Here is a 16,611-nt window from a genome sequence, read left to right as displayed (position 1 = left end):
TCTCTGATATTTTTAAACTGCATAGGGGAGAGTTGGGTAGTATTGGACATCGGGTAATATCGGACAGTGAGTTTCTTTCATCTACCACTAGATGATAGTACCTGAATGACATGGTTACGTTTCTGTGATGTCGCATACAGAAACGTAATAGTAATATGCGTTACAAGAGCGGTATGTTGAAGTTTTCATGTTCGAGGAAAAGTTTGAAAAAGCGAAACGTAGTTGAGCTTTTTTAATTTCCGAGAATTGAAAGAAAATATACCGCTCGTGTATCGTACATTATTTTGTGCGAAGATCGTTTATTACATACCTGAAAGAGGAATTTCTAATTAGCTGGAATGAAATCTCCATCTTGGTTTCTGTTCAATGACGGCAAATTTGCAAAACAAAAAATCTATCTTCAACATTGTTGCTTTAAAATGTTTTCTGTGTTTACTATACTCCAGCAGACTGTGATATACGTCTGTCTTTTTTCCCCCAGTCTATGATGAGTCTGTTGATTTTTTCACGGCTTCCTTAATGTTACTTGCATAACTAATGCAGTAACTTTAGTGGAGTTGTAGAGTTTACTTAATTTTTGCAAATATTTAAAAACAATAATTAACAGTGAAATTTAGGTGAAATTGCAGTGGTAAGTTTCCAATTTATAATTATTACTATATTGAACGTCTCTAAAAATAATATGTTAAAAGCCTAAAGCAGTAAAATCAATATGTCACTTAAGCGGTAAGAAGAGGGAAATTGTTATGTGTGTTAGGTTGGGAATATTGAATGTGGAATTTTAGACTTTCCGCGAATTGGTTTTGTGCTGAAACCAAGCAAATACGCACGATCTCGCACAAACATGTTATTCAGGTACTACCATCTGGTGGTAGATGAAAGAAACGCACTGTCCGATATTACCCGATGTCCGATACTACCCAAATCTCCCCTATACTTACATAAATTTAAAAAATAAATAATAAATTTTTATTGAATAGTTTTCTAATTTATTTGTATTTTTATTTTTACTCTTTACTAATTCTAATTAATATTTTCTAAACGGCTCTACTTTATTTTTGCTGCTTTTTTACTTATATTTTTTTACTAATTATAATTATTTAATTTTAAGTAGGTTATTTTACGACACTTTATCAACATCTTAGGTTATTTAACGTCTGAATGATATGAAGATGATATTGCCGGTGAAATGAGTCCGGGGTCCAGCACCGAAAGTTACCCAGCATTTACTCATATTCGGTTGAGGGAAGACCCCGAAAAAACCTCAATCAGGTAACTTGTCCCGACTGGGAATCGAAACGGGCCACCTGGTTTCGCGGCCAGGCGCACTTACCGTTACTCCACAGGTGTGGAATAATTATTTAATTGCTAAATGGTTATACATTTTGTTTTTATTGGATTTTGTTTATTATTTTTATTCTTTATTAATTATAATTCATAATTTATTACTAAATGGTTCTACATTTTGTCTTGACTACATTTTATGTTGTTTTTAAATACAAATTCATTGATATTTGTAGTTTTCATAAATATTTACATGTACAGACTGGCTGCTTTTTTAGTATTGCATTATTATATGAATAAAAAATTCAAAATTAATAACAATGATTTTCATTTTCAAGGTTTGAAATCTATGATTTGTACACCCAAACGCGGCACATTACATCGACATTTCGTGATAACGTCACATTTCCTATACTGCACATCTATGTAGAGAAGTTAAACAGAACCTAACAAAAGTTCTAGTCCGCTTTAAAAATGGCGGCTTCTGGCCTCAGTGTCTGTTGATTTGAAATCTGTGTCTGAAACTTACAATATAAGTATCAATTAGCTTATAGTTTTGGATTTAATAGTCTAATAATTGTAAAGTTAAATACTTCACGCAGAATAAACGAAAATAACTTCATCTTTTTTTTTTAAGTGGTTTATTTTTCGTAGCTTCATCAATGCTATGGCTATCTAGCTTCTGAATGAAATGAAGGTGATAATTCAAGCGAAATGGGTCCAGGTTCCAGCACCGAAAGTTACCCAGCATTTGCTCTTAGATGCAGCTTACAGCAGTAAAATTTTGGAAATATTCAACATTTTTTTTCCCTCCATTACTGTATCTTGTACAATAATGAAAATTGGTATGTGTAAAACACTGTCCTTCTACTATATGAAAAAAAATATTTTTACAGTTTAAAAAAATGATTTACATTTTTTTTTTCAAAATTCTTTTCACTGTGCAGTGATGAAGCGTTTCCCACATAACTCAAAAACTATCCAACATTCTGTGATGAAATTTTTTGTGTGTATTTATGCATGTCATATCTACAATATGATGCAAGATCGCTTCTTTACCTTTGATAGATTGTCTGATAAAAAATAAATTCATTTAAAAAAATGGTAAAATATCAGTATTTTCTTCTAACATAAAATAATATATATATTTATTAAAGAATGTAGTTGAAAGAGCTTGATATTGTAAACATGAGTTTCAGCAATAAAATAAAAGAGAAAGAACATGAAAAAGTTAACAAGTTTATGATTTATGAGGGAAACGCTTCATCATTGCACATTAAACTGCCACCATTTTGAATTTTGAAAAAGAAAATTTTTTTAAATCGTAAAAATATATTTTTTCGTATAGGAGAAGGACAGTGTTTTACACATACTGCACCTATTTTCGTTATTGTACAAGATACAGTAATGGAGGAAAAATTGTTGAATATTTCCAAAAATTTTACTACTGTAAACGGTACCTAACCCCTTCTGGGTTGAGAGAATATCCCGGAAAAAACCGCAACCAGATAACTTGTCCTAACCAGGATTTGAACCAGGAACCGCTCGTTTGACACTCAGGCACGCAAACCTTTACTCTACAGCGGTGAACAACTCCATGTTACAACCGCCGTTGTGAATGAATTTATTATTATAAATAACATTTTTTTTTTTCAAGGCTACGTGTTTAGTTATTTACTTGGATAACTTCAGTCTTGTATGTTTTGTTTCACAGTGTAATTAATATCTACTCGTAGTTAAGGAAACGACCTTTGTTCTCAATCTGTTTTTGTCCATTCTGTCACGGGGCCAGAGGACAGAATAAAGTTTTTTTTACTTATTTTTAAGTTATTCTGATCAGCTTTTATAACGTTTCATTGCTTTTATACAAATACGCAGCTAAATAATATGAAGAGCTTTGTAAAAAGAGCCAATCTGTAGTAGGGGACAGTGTTTTAGGTTCGTTTTCTCTGAATGATAAAGTTATATAAACAGAAGTTACAAAATTTTTAGATTTCCAGCTATTGCCGTTAATTTCTTAATTGCTGCAGGAACGACGTAATCCTAGTGAAACTTCAAACGAATAAAATCAATGTCGGAATATGTATGATAAGAACTTTCTTGTGTTAAATTTTAACGTACCTTGTTAACATGTTTCGACCTATTTTCGGTCATCTTCGGAACTGGTCGTTGTTGGTCTTGGCGCCTCTTGTTTCCTGTGAGGGTGCGTTCGTAGTGTAGAGTCAGGAAACAAGAGGCGCCAAGACCAACAACGACCAGTTCTGAAGATGACCCAAAATAGGTCGAAACATGTTAACAAGGTGCGTTAAAATTTAACACAAGAAAGTTCTTATCATACATATTCCGAAGTGATACGGTGTTAAAAGTTGTGTAATCAAGATGTAAAATCAATGTATTCTATTTAAACAAACTCTATGACGCTAATTCTTGCTAGCCATAGAAATAAGCGTCACTAACTGCAGAAATAAATTGTCCTATTTCATTGGTTATGTATGTTTCTGCCCATTTGGATTGTAAGATTACCGGTATTGTGACATTTACGGAAAATCTAAAGGGTTGTGGGATCTAAGTTTATCTTACGTTTTTCTATGTTTTTGTTTATTGAATTCGTAGTTATAATGTTGACGTCTATGTTACATTTACTTTGTATAGGAAATGTATAGGATGAAACGTAAGTAAAGTCATTAATTTCAGGGGATTATTCTTTGAGATATTTCAAACAAAAAAGTTAAATACAATTTTCCTCTTTTTTGCTTCCTTTTCGAGATAAAAATTGTTTTATATTAAACATTTCATAGCGTGTTTTGGAAAAGCCATTTATTAAATTCCCGATATGCTCAGTCAATTTAAGAGAGCAGCGTATTATGATAATAAATGATTGAAAGAACTTTAGTTTTGTCCTTTAAATTTGTAGAAATTTGATCCGAACAAATGTAACATTGTAATAGTACATATTACGATACAAGATTGGGAAGTGCTTTTTACAAAACCGAGGAAAAGTTTTCCGAAATTTTGTAATGCGCTTCACAAACGTCTATTGTACAACATTTTTTGCACGATCATATTTTTAAAATTGCAAATACTTTATATTATATTATTGAAAATTTAGAGCAATATTATTCCAAAGCCTTCGCAAAAACTGCACTGTAATGGTAACTAAGTAACAATAAGTGCAATGTAATGAGTCCATTTCAGTATAGATTTATGTTATGAAGAATGGTTTTCTTAGCAACAAGTTTCTACATCTTGATTACACAACTTTTAACACTGTATCACTTCGGAATATGTATGATAAGAACTTTCTTGTGTTAAATTTTAACGTACCTTGTTAACATGTTTCGACCTATTTTCGGCCATCTTCAGAATTGGTCGTTGTTGGTCTTGGCGCCTCTTGTTTCCTGTGTGGGTGCGTTCGTAGTGTAGAGTCAGGAAACAAGAGGCGCCAAGACCAACAACGACCAGTTCTGAAGATGACCGAAAATAGGTCGAAACATGTTAACAAGGTACGTTAAAATTTAACACAAGAAAGTTCTTATCATACATATTCCGAAACAAGTTTTTGTGCGGGAATTATAACTTTCAAGGCCTAACAACAATCGCTTTAGGGGAGAGTCGGGTAGTATCGGACATCGGGTAATATCGGACAGTGAGTTTCTTTCATCTACCACACGATGATAGTACCTGATTGACATGGTTACGTTTCTGTGATGTCGCATAGAGAAACGTAACCATGTCATTCAGGTACTACCACATGGTGGTAGACGAAAGAAACGCACCGTCCGATACTACCCGATGTCCGATACTACCCGACTCTCCCCTAAATACAACAAAAAACACGATTGTGCAAAAAATTCCTTTGCAGAAAGGAAAGTTACATTTTGTTTCAGTATGAAAACGGAAATAAATTCTTAATTTTGTAAGAATTAATTTTGTATGGGTTATAAAGTTTTTCCGCCCTGTAAGTAAACAAAGAAATGTGTGTCATAATAACGATTATAAATGTGTTCACATTATAAATATGCGTTTCGCAACCATTCAGTTCTTTTATCATGTTGCGAAAGTTGTTAATATGCATTTCATAGTTCAATAACATCATTTATAGGCTATTACTTGACGGAAATCAAATGACACATTTAATATCAGTAAACAAATCTGATACTGACATAAGACAACTAGCAAGTATACAGAGTTAATCTGTGTTTGTGATGAAGGTGTATGGACGTGAGGAGAATCTATAAGCTTCCCCTGCGGTGTAATTTTATTATTTCTGACTGATGATAATGAGGTATGCATGAATTAGATGAGAAGTGGAAGATGGAACAAATCCAGCTATACACTGAGACAACTCAATGGGCACAGATATTTTTTTTGCTTGGTTATTTAATGACGCTGTATCAACTACGAGGTTATATAGCGTCGATGGAATTGATGATAACGAGATGATACTTGGCGAGATGAGGCCGAAAATTCGCCATATATTACCTGAAATTTGCTTTACGATTGGAGAAAACATTGGAAAAAAAAAACTCAACCAGATAACCAACCCAAGCGAGAATCGAACCGGCGTCTGAGCGCAACTCCGGGTCGGCAGGCAAGCGCCTTAGCCGGCTGAGCTACGCCGGTGGTTGACAGGTATTGAGTGGACGAAAAATGACTAGTAAATTTTTCCTGGGCTCTTTCATTCAGGAACACGGATTTTTTTTTATCTATTATAAATTTACAAAGGTTTCATCCCTTCCGGAAAAACTCAGAACATTTCATATCCCGTGAAATGATTCCCGGTAATTTTTGGTAATGCAATTTTCCGAAAGGAAAATTACCTGCAAGATTTTCCTGTTCGTAAATCGGAATTTCCGAAGTGCAAATTCCGAACGGATGCAATTCCGAAAGCCAAATTTCTGGATGGGACGTTTCCTGAATGCTAATTGATCTGAATGCAGTGTTTTCCAAAACCATTTTCCGAATTGTTTTCGGAAGTGTAACTGGGTTAATATACGGTTTTCATTGGTCTTTTATTACAAATCATTTTACAATATTTACATTGTAGCTGTTTATTGGAATTTTGGAAATATATTTACATTATTTCCAGTTTGATTTTTTTTGTGGGAATTTTATAAATCTATTTATAATTTTCTCAGGAAACGAATGGCCATAGCCTATGGGATAATTAAGCTGTGACCAATAATTCTCAAGTAATTATTGTATCCACCTGTTGTCTTCTTTGTATGTTCTGTAGACTTGCTCAACATTAATTTCAGACCACTCCATGCGGATTATCTTTAATTCGGTACAGAAAACACCTTTAACCGTTTAATGTCAGGATTTCGTTATCTGAGGTTCCCTTTTTATCTTTATGAAATTTGGTGCTTAAGAAACATTTCATTATTGCTGTTTCACATTATAAACAGAAGTTGTAATTCATTATTATTACGTATTTTCGGAAATATGTATTTGAAAAAGTTGAATCGGAAAGGCATTTCGGGAAAAATTGACTTCGGAAAAACGATCATTCCGAAAAAGTTCATTCGGAATTTTGAATTCGGAAAGTTCGATTCGAAAAAATAGGCGGGAGGGCTTGAAATGCAATATCCTCGCTCGATTTTGGGTCATGGAAACGCAGGGAATGATGAAGATAAACTCGAAAAAAAAAAAAAAAGTAAAAATTTCATTGACAAAACAGCCCGAGACAAAATTCCAAATACCGTATTGCTTTAGCTAACATGGTAGCAGAGGTTTTAGTTAATCACTGTTTTTGTGTTTGAATCAGACACGAGTTATGATCCAAAAGAAGCTCACATTCATCGACAACGTGACTGCCAAGCTGTAGTTTTGGTTTTTGTGTGATAATAAGAATGATAATCACGTGGTCGAATAGAGGCGTTGACCCAGCAAGAGATGTGGATCGCAGAGTCAGTGTGAAGGCTAAAGGTTACTGCATGTTCTTAAATTTAGTTTTTGTGCGATCGCATTTGTTTCTGTGGGTACCTGTCCGATATTGCTTTCTAAGAAACCCTAGAAAAAATATTATTACTGTTATAGTTTACAAAACCTAGCATGTGCTCTTACTTACTTACAAATGGCTTTTAAGGAACCCGGAGGTTCATTGCCGCCCTCACATAAGCCCGCCATCGGTCCCTATCCTGAGCAAGATTAATCCAGTCCCTACCATCATATCCCACCTCCCTCAAATCCATTTTAATATTATCCTTCCATCTACGTCTCGCCCTCCCCAAAGGTCTTTTTCCTCCGGTCTCCTAACTAACACTCTAAGTGCATTTCTGAATTCGCCCATACGTGCTACATGCCCTGCCCATCTCAAACGTCTGGATTTAATGTTCCTAATTATATCAGGTGAAGAATACAATGCGTGCAGTTCTGCGTTGTGTAACTTTCTCCATTCTCCTGTAACTTCATCCCTCTTAGCCCCAAATATTTTCCCAAGAACCTTATTCTCAAACACCCTTAATCTCTCTTCCTCTCTCAAAGTGAGAGTCCAAGTTTCACAACCATACAGAACAACCGGTAATATAACTGTTTTATAAATTCTAACTTTCAGATTTTTTGACAGCAGACTGGATGATAAAAGCTTCTCAACCGAATAATAACAGGCATTTCCCATATTTATTCTGCGTTTAATTTCCTATCGAGTGTCATTTATATTTGTTACTGTTGCTCCAAGATATTTGAATTTTTCCACCTCTTCGAAGGATAAATCTCCAGTTTTTATATTACCATTTCGTACAATATTCTGATCACGAGACATAATCATATACTTAGTCTTTTCGGGATTTACTTCCAAACCTTCACTCTACTTGCTTCAAGGTACAATTTCCGCGTTTTCCCAGAAATAGAAATCATCCCTGTCATTGGTGAAGACAGCTGTCATGATGGAATTCATTTTTTATCGAGGAACTTGACTTTTCGTCATTCATCTATATGAAGCCAGTTGTGTAGGCCAATTTACCGAGAGAGTCTTTGCCCAAAATGCGCCATAGGAGGCTGGTCTATGTTACACTCACGATGAGATGATGATGGAGATATGTTGGAATGCCACGGGGGAACCGGAGCTCCCGGAGAAAACCCCTGTGTTACCTGGACCATGGGCTTGCCCAACACAACTTGTAAATCAGGAGTACGCCGCAGATCGAACCCGGGCCCACAGTTTATAAGTCCAGCGCTCTAGACACTAGATCACTTCTTCTAGACTACATTAATTTATTAATTTGTGTAAAAAGTTAGAATAATTGCAAATATCAGCACTTTTATTTACACGATAGTACAGTAACGTACACAATCTTGTACCAAAAACACGCAAAACTCTCTTAAAACATTAACTGCAATTTATTTTACAGTGCATAATTACGATAAAATACGATCATGCAAAAAAATCGTAAGCCTCTCATGTTAGAGATGAAAGTAGGTTAGATGTAGAGAAGTGCGGCTGTGTAGATTAAGAGAGGTGCAGGGAGGTACAGATGGAGAGATGCAGGAAGTTGCAGGGAGATGTAGATGCACAGGACCATGGTGGTGCAGATGAAGAGGTGTAAGGAGGTGTAGATGAAGAGTTGTAAGGAGGTGTAGATGAAGAGTTGTAAGGAGGTGTAGATGAAGAGGTGTAAGGAGGTGTAGATGAAGAGGTGTAAGAAGGTGAGATGAAGAGGTGTAAGGAGATGTAGATGAGGTGTAAGGAGGTGTAGATGAGGTGTAAGGAGGTGTCGACGGAGAGATGTAAGAAGGTGAGATGAAGAGGTGTAAGGAGGTGTAGATGAAGAGTTGTAAGGAGGTGCAGATGAAGAGGTGCAAGGAGGTGTCGATGAAGAGGTGTAAGAAGGTGAGATGAAGAGGTGTAAGGAGATGTAGATGAGGTGTAAGGAGGTATAGATGGGGTGTAAGGAGGTGTAGATGAAGAGGTGTAAGGAGGTGTCGACGGAGAGGTGTAAGAAGGTGAGATGAAGAGGTGTAAGGAGGTGTAGATGAAGAGGTGTAAGGAGGTGTCGACGGAGAGGTGTAAGAAGGTGAGATGAAGAGGTGTAAGGAGGTGTAGATGAAGAGTTGTAAGGAGGTGTAGATGAAGAGGTGTAAGGAGGTGTCGACGGAGAGGTGTAAGAAGGTGAGATGAAGAGGTGTAAGGAGATATAGATGAGGTGTAAGGAGGTGTAGATGAAGAGGTGTAAGGAGGTGTCGACGGAGAGGTATAAGAAGGTGAGATGAAGAGGTGTAAGGAGGTGTAGATGAAGAGGTGTAAGGAGGTGTCGACGGAGAGGTGTAAGAAGGTGAGATGAAGAGGTGTAAGGAGGTGTAGATGAAGAGTTGTAAGGAGGTGTAGATGAAGAGGTGTAAGGAGGTGTAGATGAAGAGGTGTAAGGAAGTGTCGACGGAGAGGTGTAAGAAGGTGAGATGAAGAGGTGTAAGGAGGTGTAGATGAAGAGTTGTAAGGAGGTGCAGATGAAGAGGTGTAAGGAGGTGTCGATGAAGAGGTGTAAGAAGGTGAGATGAAGCGGTGTAAGGAGATGTAGATGAGGTGTAAGGAGGTGTAGATGAAGAGGTGTAAGGAGGTAGGTATAGATGAAGAGTTGTAAGGAGGTGTAGATGAAGAGGTGTAAGAAGGTGAAATGAAGAGGTGTAAGGAGGTGTAGATGAAGAGGTATAAAGAGGTGTAGATGAAGAGATGTAAGGAGGTGTAGATGAAGAGGTGTAAGAAGATGTAGGTGAAGAAATATAAGGAGGTGTAGATGAAGAGGTCCAGGAACATGTAGATCCGGAGATACAGTACGAGTAAAGAGGTGTATAATTAGAGGTGCAGATACAGATGTGCAGGGATGTGAAGATAGAGAGGTGCAGAGAGATTTGTTTTATTTTAGTAGGTTATTTTACGACGATTTGTCAACATCTTAGGTTATTTAGCGTCTGAGTGAGATGAAGGTTGTAATGCCGGTGAAATGAGTCCGGGGTCTAGCACCGATAGTTACCCAGCACTTGCTTATATGGGGTTGAGGGAAACCCCCGGAAAAAAACCTCAACCAGGTAACTTGCTCCAACCGGGAATCGAACCCGGGCCACCTGGTTTCGCTGCCAGACGCGTTGACCGTTACTCCACAGGTGTGGACGGTGCAGAGAGGTGCAGATGGGGAAATGCAGAGTGCTGCAAATGCAAAGTTGGAGGAGGTGGGGATGAAGTGGTGTAGTGAGGTACATAAGCGGATATATATGGGAGTGCAGGTGTACAGGAGGTGCAGATCCAGATGTAGCCTACATGAGGTACAGAAGTAGAGATATAGAGAGGTGAAGATGTAGAGATATATAATGTGGATAGAGTTACTAATGTACAGGGACATCATTTTATTTTTACTTCAATTTTTATTGTACCTGAGTTTTTGAATGTACTTCATTCCCACTCCTTCTACTAATGAAGTTCAAGCGTCCTCTACACAGATCCTAGACCTCATATACAGTCATAGTAGCGTTACGGTCGTAGTAAACAATACGTTCCAAAAATATGTTCGCGTTTTCCAGTGACGAAAGAGCTTTCAATATTTAATCATTTTCGCACAGGTACTGTCGTCCGCTTACCTACGTCGTATCCCGGTTTCACCCACCAGCTTTTATTCGCCAGCTAATGGCTGGGCTGTCTTAGCTCTTTTCTGAGAACATTAATTTCTGTTAGGAATTGGACGTCTACGTAGTATTATACAACTATTTAAAATAACTTAAATAAAAGGGCCACGTTAAGTAATCAACTGTCATGTGATTTCCTCCCTTTCTACGACCCTACGACATAACCACTTGGACGGACAGTAGATAGTAGAGGGTCTATGTCTGAGTAATTTTATCTTTTCGGATCGGGCAGAAGTAAAGATTGAATTTACAGTACGTAAGGTACTCTTTCATACAGTAGGTACAGAATTATTTCAACATGAGTTACTAGTACGAAGAACGAAACTGGTATTTGGTATTAGGTACAATAGTCTATAGTGCGATAATATGCACATTAGAACTGAAATCTGTATCGAAATGAACGCCCACCATTTTCAAAAATGTGTTTAAATATCCATATTATGATTATTTTTCAATTTAACTTCATTCTCTATATTGTACGCTAATGTGCTGTAGACAGTATAATATACACTGCATAATGAATACGTCCACATGGACAGGTCAGTTCGTGAGTAAAGACACTCATTGTTAATACTGTACTGTATTTTGATTAAACAAAAACCTAATGAAAATGATCAAATTCAAAAGCGCAATATTTCATAGTTTACTAAATGGATGAACTACTTTTCTTCCCTCCTATACCTAGGAAAGTGATTTGTTTGTATATTACGTCAGTATCATCGAACTCCAGTCGTGGGAGGGGTAGCAAACGGCGTTAATCCAGAGGTATAGGCAAGTTAATATTAAAAATGTTAGTAAAAATAAAATGATGTCCCTGTATAAAGATATAATGAAAGATTATGATATAGAGGTTTGTAGAGAAATACGGAGGGAAAGAAAATAGAAAGTAAGATGGAGATGTGGTGAGAGAGAAGGAATGTGGAGAGAGATGGAGATTTGAAGACAGGTCAAGAGATGTAGAAACATGAAGATGTGGGGCGTGATAAAAACAGAGAATAATTTTCCCCGTGGAAAATATTAAATTGCAAAAATTGCAGACCTTTTACGAGAATAAGTTTATGGTGTTCCTGCAATTTTAATGTCGGCATTTGAGACTCCAGTACCGCCATTCATTTTACCGCTGCAGTATGAGCCTGGAACTATTGCTGCGTATCATATTTATAGCAAGTCGGGTTATATCAGCTCATTGAAGAAAAAACAAATTACGTAAAACTTTTAGCTACTGAAATTCAGGGTAGATTTAATGAAAAGGCTTGTGTGTTATACAAGCAAGTAAGCAGCACGGAAGATGGAGTTCATATTCATGTGCTCTGTTCGTAGCAGGCAGACCGGACGTGCCATCATCTGGACTTTGACTGCTGAACTCTTGATAAAAATGGGATGTTTGCCAGAGGTCCGCATCGCCCTCGGATCTCGACCTCAGTTGACTCTCGTTCTGCCAGTGATAGTTTTATTAATTGAAGCAAATTATATATGATATTAATATTATTATCACTCTCCACTCAAGGGTTCAACAATCCGGCTGTAGTCCATACTTTTTTAGTAGATTATTTTACGACGCTTTATCAACATCTTAGGTTATTTAGCTTCTGAATGCGATGAAGGTGATAATGCCGGTGAAATGAGTCCGGGGGCCAACACCGATAGTTACCCCGCATTTGCTCATATTGGGTTGAGGGAAAAGCCCGGATAAAACTTCACCAGGTAACTTGCCCCGACCGGGAATCGAACTCGGGCCACCTAGTTTCGCTGCCAGACTCGCTGACCGTTACTCCACGTAGTCCATACTTACGACTTATGGAAGTCACGGCAAAGGATTCAAGTTCCGACCTTGGCATAATTGGCGGGTGGGTGGGTGGGAAAAGTGTGTTAGGGGAGAGTTGGGTAGTATCGGACATCGGGTAATATCGGACAGTGAGTTTCTTTCATCTACAAACAGATGATAGTACCTGAATGACATGGTTACGTTTCTGTGATGTCGCATACAGTTACGTAACCACGTCATTCAGGTACTATCATCTGTTTGTAGATGAAAGAAACGCACTGTCCGATATTACCCGATGTCCGATACTACCCAACTCTCCCCTAACTCCAGAAAAGTTATTTTCGATAAAAATTATTTTTAAAGTTTGAATAGTTCCCCAAAATCCTAATTTTTATATTTTTACTTAGTGGCCCTCTCATAGTGTTTGTTAGAGTATTGTTAACCTTTCCTAAAATATCTGAAACTCAAGTTTAATTTAAGACTCCAATATATGCTTAAACGTAAGGAGATGCCGTGAAATTTGGACTTAATACACTTTACCCACCCAAGTTTTCATATATATCAATGTTAATGCTACAAGTAATTTAATACAGCGCTTACTTTATGTGCTTATTTTTAAAAAAATGTGGGGGGCAAGGTGATAAAATACAAGGCAGTAAAAGTATAATAAGAACAACAAACTTTCAACTTAATTTGATGCCAACTTAAAATACAAAAACAACATTACAATGATATAAGAATGTATACATATTTTTATGCTCGACCATGCCGAAATGTAGTAATTATACACCTGGTAGCAGTCCTTTAATGCATGTCATTAAAGTATACCTATTCATTAAAGTTCAGGTTTTCGATTATTCTCGGATATGGAATCGAAAGACGAGGGAAACATCACGGAGGCTGGAAATCCAATACTGTCGCAGAAGTTTATGTTCTGTTACTATAATAATTAGCGTTAATTGTAAATAATATTCAAATAAATTCAATTTGTCACCTCGTTTATCAATTCTAAATCAATTTCCAGGTTATACATTCTCTGCATTACATCAAGGTCAATGACATTATTGTTCCTCGGAAAAAATCAATACTTTCGCGTCTGCGCACATCTCACAATTTCGAGCTATGAGCAAGGTCACTTCCGATCTTCTGTCAGATACAAATAAAATGAACATTTCTGAATAATTTCAAGTTAGAAATATGGTCGAGCATAAAAAGTCGTATGAAACTTGCCTATAATGGTAATTAAGACGCTCGTATGAAAATTATAAAACTCGCTTGCGCTCGTTTCATAAACAAACATACTTGCGTCTTAATTACTATCATTATAGGCTTGTTGCATAATGTACTATTTCATACTTTCCTGCCCAAGGGCAGATCTTTTACTGCAAACCCAGCTTTCTCCATTCTTTGCTATTTCCCGCCATCAGAATCCTGTAAAGCAGTCATAGTCGTACATATGGCAGCAACTTGATGTTCTATTCTTCCCGCCACATGAATCGGAAAGCACTGTTACATGTTTTATCTCTGGCTTGAAATATTTATTAAGGAATTATACACATAGATGTAGACATTATTGCCTCCTCTTCCAGCAACGGCTTCATATCATACAAAACAGATTCCTTGGTCTACATCACAATCGAAGTCGAATATCCAGAGTTGCCTCTTATAGAAAGCAACTAAACTCTGTTAAAATGGCGTGGGCAATCCAGCGTTTGCCACAACTTTTAGAACATCTTATGCATGTCTCTAGAAGAGGCAACTCTGAACATTCAACTTCGATTCACGATTGTGATGTAGACCAAGGACAATGTTTTGTGAACACGTTACAAAGAACACATCACAGCCACAACAAAATTTCAAAACATTTCGACATATGCAGAACACATCACAAATGCTAACCACACCCACAGAGACATCAACACAGACATGGAAATTCTACACATCCAACCAAAAAGCCAGAAACTAAACACACTAGAACAATACGAAATATACAGACACACAAAAACACACGCAAATGAAATTCTCAACACACAACCCAATTTCAGAACACACACACTCTTTGACTCTACATTGCACCACACGAACACACCCTCACAGGAAACAAAACAAGAGGCATTATAATATTCTAATAATTCTAGTCCCAGCCATGCACCACATAGGAACATTCCAACATCATCTAAAATAACACGCATGGCCATACTAGACAGCGGACCCAACAGAAAATAGCTTGTATTATATACGTCTAAGTATTCAACAACAGCATCCACGATCCACAGCAGTCAACTTGAACAACATCAAAAAACCCCAACATACAATATGGAATATCAGTGAAAGTGCGTCAAAAAAGACAGTTCTTACCGAGAACAGTAAAGTAACCCAATTTTAACGATACAACAGGCCAACACAGCCAACCATATATGTGAAAAAGTAATATAGTGTATACAGTGTTTTTATAGTGTATATATTTATTTGTTTTATTTATTGTGTTATAATGTTTTTAACATATTTTATTGTCCTATACGGGTTTTTCAAAAGCTAGAACTTAACAGAATCACAGTAACCAACCACATACTGCTTATAGTAAACTAAGAAATCGTGAAAGGCCATACACAAGTGAACAACCCACAACATAATTAAGAAGCTAGGGCTTCACAACACACAATGACATAGGCCCCATATCTGAAGATGACACACACCGAGTGTCGAAAACGTTCATATAAATCCAAATATTAAGATAAGCATAGGTGGTAAACAAAAATTGATATTATAATACAGTGAGCTTATCGGCATCTCCAAAATGAAACTACTGAAACTACTGAAACTAAAACAAGAGGCGCCAAGACCAGCAACAACCGGTTCTGAAGAAGGTCGTTAATAGACCGAAACATGTTAACCAGGTACGATAGAATTTAACACGAGAAAGACATTTAATGCCTATTCCGAAATAATAATAATAATAATAATAATAATAATAATAATAATAATAATAATAATAATAATGTCCACACCTGTGGAGTAACGGTCAGCGCGTCTGGCCGCGAAACCAGGTGGCCCGGGTTCGAATCCCGATCGGGGCAAGTTACCTGGTTGAGGCTTTTTCCCGGGTTTTCCCTCAACCCAGTACGAGCAAAAGGTGGGTAACTTTCGGTGCTGGACTCCGGACTCATTTCACCGGCATTATCACCTTCATATCATTCAGACGCTAAATAACCTAGACGTTGATACAGCGTCGTAAAATAACCCAATAAAATAAATAAACATAATAATAATAATAGTAATAATAATAATAGTAATAATGGTAATAATAATAAAATAATAGTAATAATAATAATAGTAATAATTAATTAATTAATTTATTTATTTATTTATGCGCTGGACAACAGCCATTGGCCAATAAAAGTCCAGCACAGTGATACAATTAATACATTAAAATGAACAACTACAAATTAAATAATTGAGTTAACAACAAAATGAAGAACATAGATTACAATGATTAATTTACAAGAATTAATGCTATAAAATTTTATAGAAAGGAGTTGATTCTTAAAAAAGTATTAACCAATTTGTGTATAAGGATTACTTACTTACTTACAAATGGCTTTTAAGGAACCCGAAGGTTCATTGCCGCCCTCACATAAGCCCGCCAGCGGTCCCTATCCTGTGCAAGATTAATCCAGTCTCTATCATCATATCCCACCTCCCTCAAATCCATTTTAATATTATCTTCCCATCTACGTCTCGGCCTCCTTAAAGGTATGTATAAGGATTATGCAAATAATATTAGCAAATACATTGCCTTATTTTAATACTTCTGTACATTGAATGGATCGAAATCGCCTACATGTAAGTTAGCATTTTTAATACATCTGGAGACCGGCGAAGAAGATTTAGAATTTCTAATATAGAAGAGTTAATAATAATAATGATAATAATAATAATAATAATAA

This window comes from Periplaneta americana, chromosome 2 (genome assembly GCF_040183065.1).
Source record: "Periplaneta americana isolate PAMFEO1 chromosome 2, P.americana_PAMFEO1_priV1, whole genome shotgun sequence".
NCBI lineage: Eukaryota > Metazoa > Arthropoda > Insecta > Blattodea > Blattidae > Periplaneta > Periplaneta americana.
The sequence above is the reverse complement of the archived record's forward strand: the minus strand, read 5'-3'. Positions refer to the sequence as shown.